Consider the following 8,743-nt stretch of genomic DNA (forward strand, 5'->3'; position numbering starts at 1 on the left):
ACAGAGTTGTTCCCACGAGTGTGCATGTGTATATTTACACAGGGTGTATGGATCAGATATCTTCAGCTCTCTGCAGGCAGCAACCCCATTGAAGACTATATAATAATCCAAGAAACTCTGCATTTGGAGACATTGCACATCTGCACAAAGACCAGGTGACAGAACTGAATTGTTTCAAGACAGTGACTGGAATATTTGTTAAAAGGACTATCTGTTTCCCAACACCCCTTGCTTATAGCAAACCCACCTTCCAGAGCATCAGTAGGCCAATGACAGGAAATTTTCTGCCCCAAAAGCCTTCTGTTTTGATGCTTTTAAAAGTTACTAGCATAAAAGAAGGGATGGGTATTCTATCTCAGTTTAGGAAAGCTTTTTCTAAAGAAAAAGCTGCTGCAGCCCAGGCAAGCAGCTATCTGTTCCTGAAACTGGCATGTGCACCAGGGCTGGAGCTGCAGTGGATAACTGGTGGAAACATTGGGTGCATCCAGGACTTAGAGAGCTGAGGAACATCAGCTCTCGTAGGATGAGTGAGCCCTGGACTCTGGATACAAAGCACAGAGACCTGCCACTGGGGAAAAAAGTGAGAAAGGAATAAATCTGTTTAAAAAGCAAGGTTTGGTATATCCAACAGAAACAGTATTTCAGAGCTGCAACAACTCATAGCGTTAAACTGAGCGGAGTATTTAAACTGCCAGTATATCTTCTGTCATGTTTCCTCTAGGTTTGCTTTGTGCTGAAGACACTCTGTCAGAAAGCAGAAGACAAAAGCTTCAGGTTTATAAAACAAGAGGACCTTTTGGGTTTTGGTTTGGAGTTGGGTTGGGGTTTTTGTTTTGTTTGCTTTGTTTTGGTTTGGTTTTTCATTACTTCAATAAAATAGAATGTATGTTGCTTGTTTAAACATCCCTGGCTGGTCTTGGGAAGAGAAACAAAGCACAGCTCTCTGACGCAGGAGGAGCAGAGGGCATCAGTGGCAGCTGTGTATCCTTGTCCCAAGCAAGCAGGATGTGAAGCATGAGACCACCATCTGAGTCCTGGAAAAAACACTGCATCCTGAAATGTATTCAGATTAAAACACATCCCAGGTCCAAAAGGCAGCTCATGTGAGGACAGAGAAAATAAATTAGAGGGCTTTTATTCCCTCTCTGGCTTTAGGAGGAAGCATTGGTGTTTGATGAAACTCTACACATCTCAAAATACGACTTCCTTGATGATGAAGTTCTGGGTTATTTTTAGGCATCTGAATCCTCTCTCTAGGACTACAAATAAGAGGCCAGCTGGAAAGCTCAGGGTTTAGGTTTCCTTTGGACAGCCTGTGCTTCCCAGAGAGATGAGGAAGGTTTGCCTCAGGCCGTGATCCCCCAGCAGGGTGGTAGCACCAGCAGCAGGAGCACTGGCTGTGTAGGCACCTCACATCACAGGGATGGGGCACAGAGTCTGCCTCTGAATATGGAGAAGGAGCCCTGGAGGGGCTCTGCATGGCACCTGTGTGGCAGCCCCACCAGCTGCACAGTGCTTGGGGTTGGTGAACTGCTGCTTTCTTCCATCCTCAAAAGTATGAGGATGGAAACATCCTGATCTGATCTTCTGGGACTTTTTGCTGATTTGTTTTCTTTCTGCTGCACACTAACTCTATGCTGGAAGGGGCAGTGTTTGTCATGGGGGCTGGCATGTATCCACTGGGGCCATGCAATCAGCCTGTGCAGCAGCTTGGAATGATGGCTGCAGTGCTGTGGGAGAGGTGAAAAGCTGTGTTTCCCATCTGCATGTCTCACAGTGATTATTTACAAACTTTCCAAGAGGTTCCAAAGATTTTTGTAAAAAAAAATATTTGAGGGATTTGAATCTGGGCTGGACCTCTGAAAAGTCAGGTGCTACCTCTGGCAGGGTTCATGAGCTCAGTGCAGGAATTGCTGGATGAAGATTTAAAGCTGAGTTTCAAGGAGATAAAACCAGATTATAGTTATGGTCTCTTCTGGCTTTAATATGGATGTGTCAGCAAGTGGGAGAACGCTGGACTTTGAACAGAGCCTGGCTTGGTAAAACCAGGGCATGAGGGAGGCTAAGCCAACATGCAAGGTGGATACAAGACTGTCCCTAAAGTGGTACCTCCTCCCAAGGACTTTGCACCAGTTTTGGCATTCAGATGGGTATCCACAGAGGAGATTAGAGGTGAGGGTCAAGGGATGCAATGCATCATGGCTCTTCTTTGCGCTCCACAGCTAACCTTGGAGCTGCGCTTTGCTCAGCCAGGCTGGGGTGTGCAAGGGAATGGGTGAGAGGGAGGAGCTCCAAAAGTCCATTGAGGTGGCTCTGCTTTTACAGCCAATCAATAATGAATCACGTTTGAGCAGGCTGAAAACTGAAGGTTATTGCATGGCCAGAGGAGGAAAACCCAGTGGGAGCAGGTGGTAGGAGAGCTGACTCCAGGTACTGTCGGATATTCTGGCTTCCAAGCAGATGACATGGAGAACTGGAGGCTCTGAATTAGTAAGTTTTGGGTTTATTTTAAGCAGGGAATGAAAAGCACTATGGAAAATCAACCCAAGATGCATGCCTCTAACCACAATTTTTCTCCCCATGTTTCTATGGGGCTGGTCTAGGTTATTGCCTCCAGTATGGTGCAGGTTCCAGCTCTATACTTATCATATGGCAAGATCATCCCTATGCTGCTTGAGTGGTACACCTTCTGCTTTGAGGTTACTACCTGCCAGCAACGAGCAGGATACTTCCTATAAAATAGAGCTAATTTCAGAGCAGGAGGCCAGTTGCCAGCTGCCTCTTGGTTATCACTGGAGAGGCAGGCAGGCATATACCAAACCCTCTCCCGGCCTCCAGGGCAGGTGGTGGGAAGGCAAAGAGGACTTCTCAACTCTAAGCTTTTCCTTGAAATGTGCTGAGGTGACTTGAAGCAGTAAAAGCACAGGCTGGGTGAGGATGGCGCTGGCATGGCTCTCTGACAGCCCATAGCTGGTGTAGCTCAGCCCTGTGGGAAGTGTGGTGCTCCAGCCCTGGCTCCTGCAGCAGGCATGTCACACTGTGCTCCTTCTCACAGCATCTGTTTTGTCTATGGGCTAATATTTTCCATTCATTGGATCCAAAAAAAGTACAGCCCAGCTGGCTCAGAGTCCTTTGCACCTTGATGCCCTGGGGCCGCAAACATCCACTCCTCTAGCCAAGACCTTCATCCAGTGACAGAGGAGCGTGTGTGGAAACCCAAGTGTGTAGTGCAGACCTGCCCTAGCACATTTGCCTTGGTTATTGCACAGCAACCCCATGTGTGCTGACCCAGCAAGCAGCCTGCCCTGCCACAAGGGCATCTGACCAGCCAAAGCAAGGGGCAGAGGATGTGAAAATCCTGGTCCCACAATGTACTTGGAAGAAGAGGAAAGAAAGAAAAATTAATATGCACCAGGTAAGTAAAAACTACAGTGGGGGAGGGATGTTTGTATAAACAGAATTAATTGCCCAGTGTGAAGGTGGCTCCAGTTTTGCTGTTTCCTCTTGCAGCCTATCGCAGACTGCAAGTGCAGTGCAGCTTCCTGCCAAAAGTCACACAGCAGACCAGCAGCAATGGGGAAACTTCTCCAGATGCCTCTCAAGTCTCTGGAAGATTGCATGGCATGACCTTGACAAGCACAGCAAAGAGAGAAAACTTGCAGCATGACTGGGAAGCCAGCAAGCGCAGCAGCAGCACTCGCTCCTCTCCAAAGGCTTGTGAAGCAATTCGAGTCCTGACTCAGTTCAAGCCCTGACTCTGTGGAGGACATGAGGGACCCTGACTGTTAACACTTTGTTTAATCATGACTGGGAAATTGTCCTGTCACTTGGAAGAAAGCATGGTGAAACAGAGATGGAAGCAGAAAATAAGGAGCTGAGATCATTTTCGTTAGGAAGGCTGTAGGAGCGACTCACAAATTCAATAAGAAGGCTGCTCGTGTCTGAAGTGTGCCTTAATGATCTGGAAAAAGAGGTGGGCAGTGAGGTGGCAAATCCACAGATGGCTCAATATTGTTGCAGTTGCTTGAGACGAGGCTGTGAAAAGCATTTGTATGGTGAAGCCCCTGCCCAGGACCCTGGCCCTGATTCAGAGCAGCAGGGGTGTCCCAGTCATTCAGGGCTTACTAGAGGCATTCTTTGTTTTCTGACTGTAGCACACAAGACAGTGGGGCTTCAACTGCCTCATTTTTCACGTGGGTCCTGAAATAAGACATGTGACAACAAATTTTGGAGTCCTCCACCAGCTGGAGAACACACACCCTGGGGTGCAGTGTAAGCGGAGTAGCAGGCACAAGGGGCAGCTGTGCTGGCAGATGGGGAGCTGGGAATGAAGAGATGGGGAAGGTTTGCCTGAGGCACAGCCTCTCAACTGAGGTCAAAATGAAGGGTGCTTCATGCCCTTGTCTCATTAACTCTGCCCTATAAATCCACCCTTCATTTATTAGAACCAAATGAGGCTGCTGCTCTTTTCTAAAACTCAGTGAGGCTCTCACCCAAGGCTGAAATTCAGTGCACCACTGGGATTCAAACCAGGCAGTTTTGCTGGGCCAGAAGCACCTGCTTTCCCATATGGTCCCTAAACAGTGAAGTGGTGGCCAGGGAGGAATAGGGTGGAATTTGGAGCAGGCTGCATCACATCATGTATGTCTGTGATGATCCCTGCTGGGGCCCTGAGCTCTGTCTGGGTTGAGTGTCTGCCCCCTACACTGACAGTGAGTTGCTGCATGTTGCACATTATCAAGTCCAAGGAATGCAAAAAGCCATGTGGAAATGTAATGCATAATCAGAGCTTACTCTTATGTATGTATCTATAAATCTATAGAACTATATAGATCTAGAGATCAGCACATCTAGATCTGTAAGTACATTTGTATGTAGTGGGTATAAGAAACAGCTGTGAAGCACTGGAGAGAGGAATCAAACACTGTCACAACAGATGAGAGGGAGAGGGAGAGGGAGAGGGAGAGGGAGAGGGAGAGGGAGAGGGAGAGGGAGAGGGAGAGGGAGAGGGAGAGGGAGAGGGAGAGGGAGAGGGAGAGGGAGAGGGAGAGGGAGAGGGAGAGGGAGAGGGAGAGGGAGAGGGAGAGGGAGAGGGAGAGGGAGAGGGAGAGGATTCAATTTCTACCAACAACAGATGACAGAAACTTCCATCTGGAATAGCCACAAATCCTGAGGAAAACAGCATCATAAGCCAATTCCTCTTAGACCAGAAAATAATAGCTGTGTATTAAGCCTCTATTGCATCCAGGCACAGGCTTAACTGAGCTACACTGAACTGTGAGACAACAGCCTGCCCACATCTCCAAAGATCTTGGTCAATATGCCTTAAAATCAGGACCTGACTCAGCAAAGTGGGGCATTTACACCTACTGAAATCCCAGGTTCAGTGGGCTTAAATATGTGCTCAGCAGCACATGAGCCTGATGGACCAGACTCTTCAATGCAGCAGTCTATAAAGCTGTGGAAAACCCTAACTCCTGGTCTCGTAACACTTTCAACTTGCTTAAAGATGTTATGATGTGTGTACTAAGATGCTGTCCTGAATCAAACCTGAGAGAAGCACGTTGTAATGCTGTGGTGGTGTGTGAGATGGTATTATCTTCTACATGGGGGGAACTGTCAGAACTTAGGAAGATGAATTATGTATGGCTTTGAAAAGCATGCCTTACCTTCCTGTTTTCACATACATAACAGTGTCGTGGCAGCAGAAATGAAGTGATAAAGCTGAGGCTGGAGGAAGGAAGGAATAAATTTTTATAATTGACAGGCCATGGTAATAGGAATAAATATGTAAAGAGTATATTTCTCCCTCTACCCAGTTAGAAAATGACTACATGGGAGTCCTCAGCAGTAACTAGGACCCGTCTAAATAATTACCAAGTCAATCTACTCCTCTACATCTGCCAGCTTCAACATCTCCATAATTTAAAGGTTCCACTTGTAGCTGATGGTAAAGACAACATATGTTTCCCTTTAGACTTTTTTTCCTTCTTCTGTCCCATTCTTTCCACTACCTTAAGCCATACTGTGTCTGAGTATCTCCCAGTCATGCCAGCATGCCTATTTCAGCAGGACACAGAGAAAAAGCCTGGTGCAATCCCACACCGTTGAGCATGTGAGGGATGTATCTGCAGAAGCAGAGAGAGGTTTATTGTACTGAAGGTGATCACTGTCATTAGCTGCAGAGTGATGCAGCAGCATGTTCTCAGTAAGTTGGCTTAATACCTTTATCTGTTTTCCTGCTGGAGCTCATCACTTGAATGCCAGGCAGGATGAAACATGCAGATACGTGTGCAGGCTGGTCAAGGGAGGAACCTTCAAATCTTTTTCAGCCTCAGCATGGAGGTAGCTCACACACAGATCTGTGACTCATTGCTAAAGGCTTGTACACACTTAGGCCCTGCATTGGTCTGGGCCATGCTGGACCATGCTGGTCTCAGCCTCTGCATTATCCAAGCATGAATTTTGAAGGTTGGTCTTCCAGGAGTGGGATCATCTGCTGACGGTGCTGTTTTGTTTTCTTCTGACATTATAGCTCCTTGGCAGCCCAGTTTGTTCCAGTTGCTACACAACCACACATTATCTTACCAGCACTCAATAAATGCCACAGCCATCTCGAGGTGAGATAAAAGATATGAAATGTAAATGCTTCAATTGTTTGGGGTTTACAAAATGTGGAATCTATCACAGTATCTCAAAAAGTGGCATGGATACTTCTGTTTAAAATTTGTGGTTTACTCTGTGAAATGGGATTGTTGCTGTTTGGTAGCCTGTGACAGTTAGAATGGATGTTAGAAACAAAAGTGAAAACATTTGCCACCTTTATTTTTAGGTTTATGATACTTTAGTGTTCCATCTCAGAAGGCTAGGTATCCTACTAGTAAAGACTGAGGCAAAGAAGGTATTAAATGCCTAAGCCTTTTCAGCCTCCATGATCAATACAATTCCCCTTGCATCCAAAAAAGGATAGAGATTTGCCTTCGTTCTTAATTTGTTGCTAATGTAGTTGTAGAAACATTTCTTGTCTTTAACAGTGTAAGACAGATTAATTTCCAGTTGGGCTTTGGCCTTTCAAATTTTCTCCCTGCATATCCTCACAACAACTTTGTGCCCCTTCTCCCAAAGACAAAAGTAGGGAAGCTATTGGCAGCTACAGGCAAAATGTCTCGTTGCTGTGAGCACATAATTGCTCAAAGTTCCTTTGGGGTAGGTAGTGATCAAAGGCACAGCAATGGCAGGACAGTGACACCCCTTGGGCCATGAGAAGTGACCAGACATGGGATAGGGTCTGACACAAAGTACAACAAAAAGGCAGTAACTGGCAGCATGCAGGGAGGGTGGCAGCATGCAGGGAGGGTGGCAGCATGCAGGGAGGGTGGTAGCATGCAGGGAGGGAGTCAGTGGGTGCAAGGAGACAGGGAGCACAGCAGCCTCTCCCTCCATGGTGAGCAGCCTCCAGCACCACAGACAGTTGGCAGTGCCCACATCAGGCTGTCTGGCTGCATGGCTGGGGAGCAACCCTGCTGCTTGGACCCAACCAATGGCAGAGGAGCAATGAGTGGTTCAAGGACCCTCATCCTCAGCATGAGACCTGACAGCTTGGCTGAACTTCCTTCCATGGTCCCTGGCCCAATCAGGTCCAATTCAACTTTCAAGTAAAGCTGTTGCTTGCATTCCTCCTATGTCAATGAGGGGCTGGGTGAGGCAGGAACACTCTCATTTCCTTTTCATTGTCCAAATATCCTTTGGCCTGGAGAGGCTATACACCACCTGCCTGCTGGGACAGCTGAACTATATCCATCAGCCTGCCTTGGCTGTGCTGTGGGAAGTATTTCCAAAAGCAGCTGGGTGACATAGGTGCTCATATCATCTTGCAAGCCAACAGAACTTGTGCTCCTTTGAAAATATTCACTCTGCATGAGCAAAGGCCTTTAAATGTTTTTAATGCCACTCAAGAAGCACATAAATATTTTGTTATGGTCAGCCCTATTTTAGACAAATAAACTACCCACAGCGACCCCCAAAGATGCAACCATCTTGCCAACAATCAGCATGGGGCTGATGTCTTCTCTGAAGGTTGGCCTTTTGATCCGTTTGCTGTTCTGATCCCTCTTTTTTCCTCCTCTCTAGCCCCTGCAGAAAAAAATAGTGAGAAGATTTATAGATGTATTTCAAGGCATTTGAATATTTCCAGCCAGCTACCTCATTCCTGATACCTTTTCTGACAGCTGCTGTGCTGAGGGCTCCCAGAACAGACTCAGGACATATAAATCCTTGTCTTCACTCCCAAGAATGGTTTAAAAAGAATCACATTCTTCTTATATTATTTCCTTGTCTTGTTATTTGATTTTTTTTCCCTTGTGCAGATGGCAGCATTAAGCCCACTAGAGAATGAACAAATATCAATGAGACAGGGCAAAGATGGAATATGCAGCAGCTCTTTCCCAATGTTTTAATGACAATGCATACAAGGATGCCCATGGCAGCAGGCAACACACACATGCACATTAACTGAGAAATACCTCCTAGGTGGGTAAGTTTTTGAATGTCCAGTCAAGTTCGTGGTGCACATGCTCTCCTAGCAATTTCATACAGTGGCTGCCTCCTTTCTGTAACAAATGGAGATGCAGTCAGAGCCCAGGGGAGCAACAGGCTGGGAACACTAGAAAGTTAGACACAGGCTTTGTCGTGAACTTCCAAATTAAGGACTGCTTCTAATTATAAAATGCATTACTCAGGTATT

This window comes from Dryobates pubescens, chromosome 4 (genome assembly GCF_014839835.1).
Source record: "Dryobates pubescens isolate bDryPub1 chromosome 4, bDryPub1.pri, whole genome shotgun sequence".
NCBI classification, from domain to species: Eukaryota; Metazoa; Chordata; class Aves; order Piciformes; family Picidae; genus Dryobates; species Dryobates pubescens.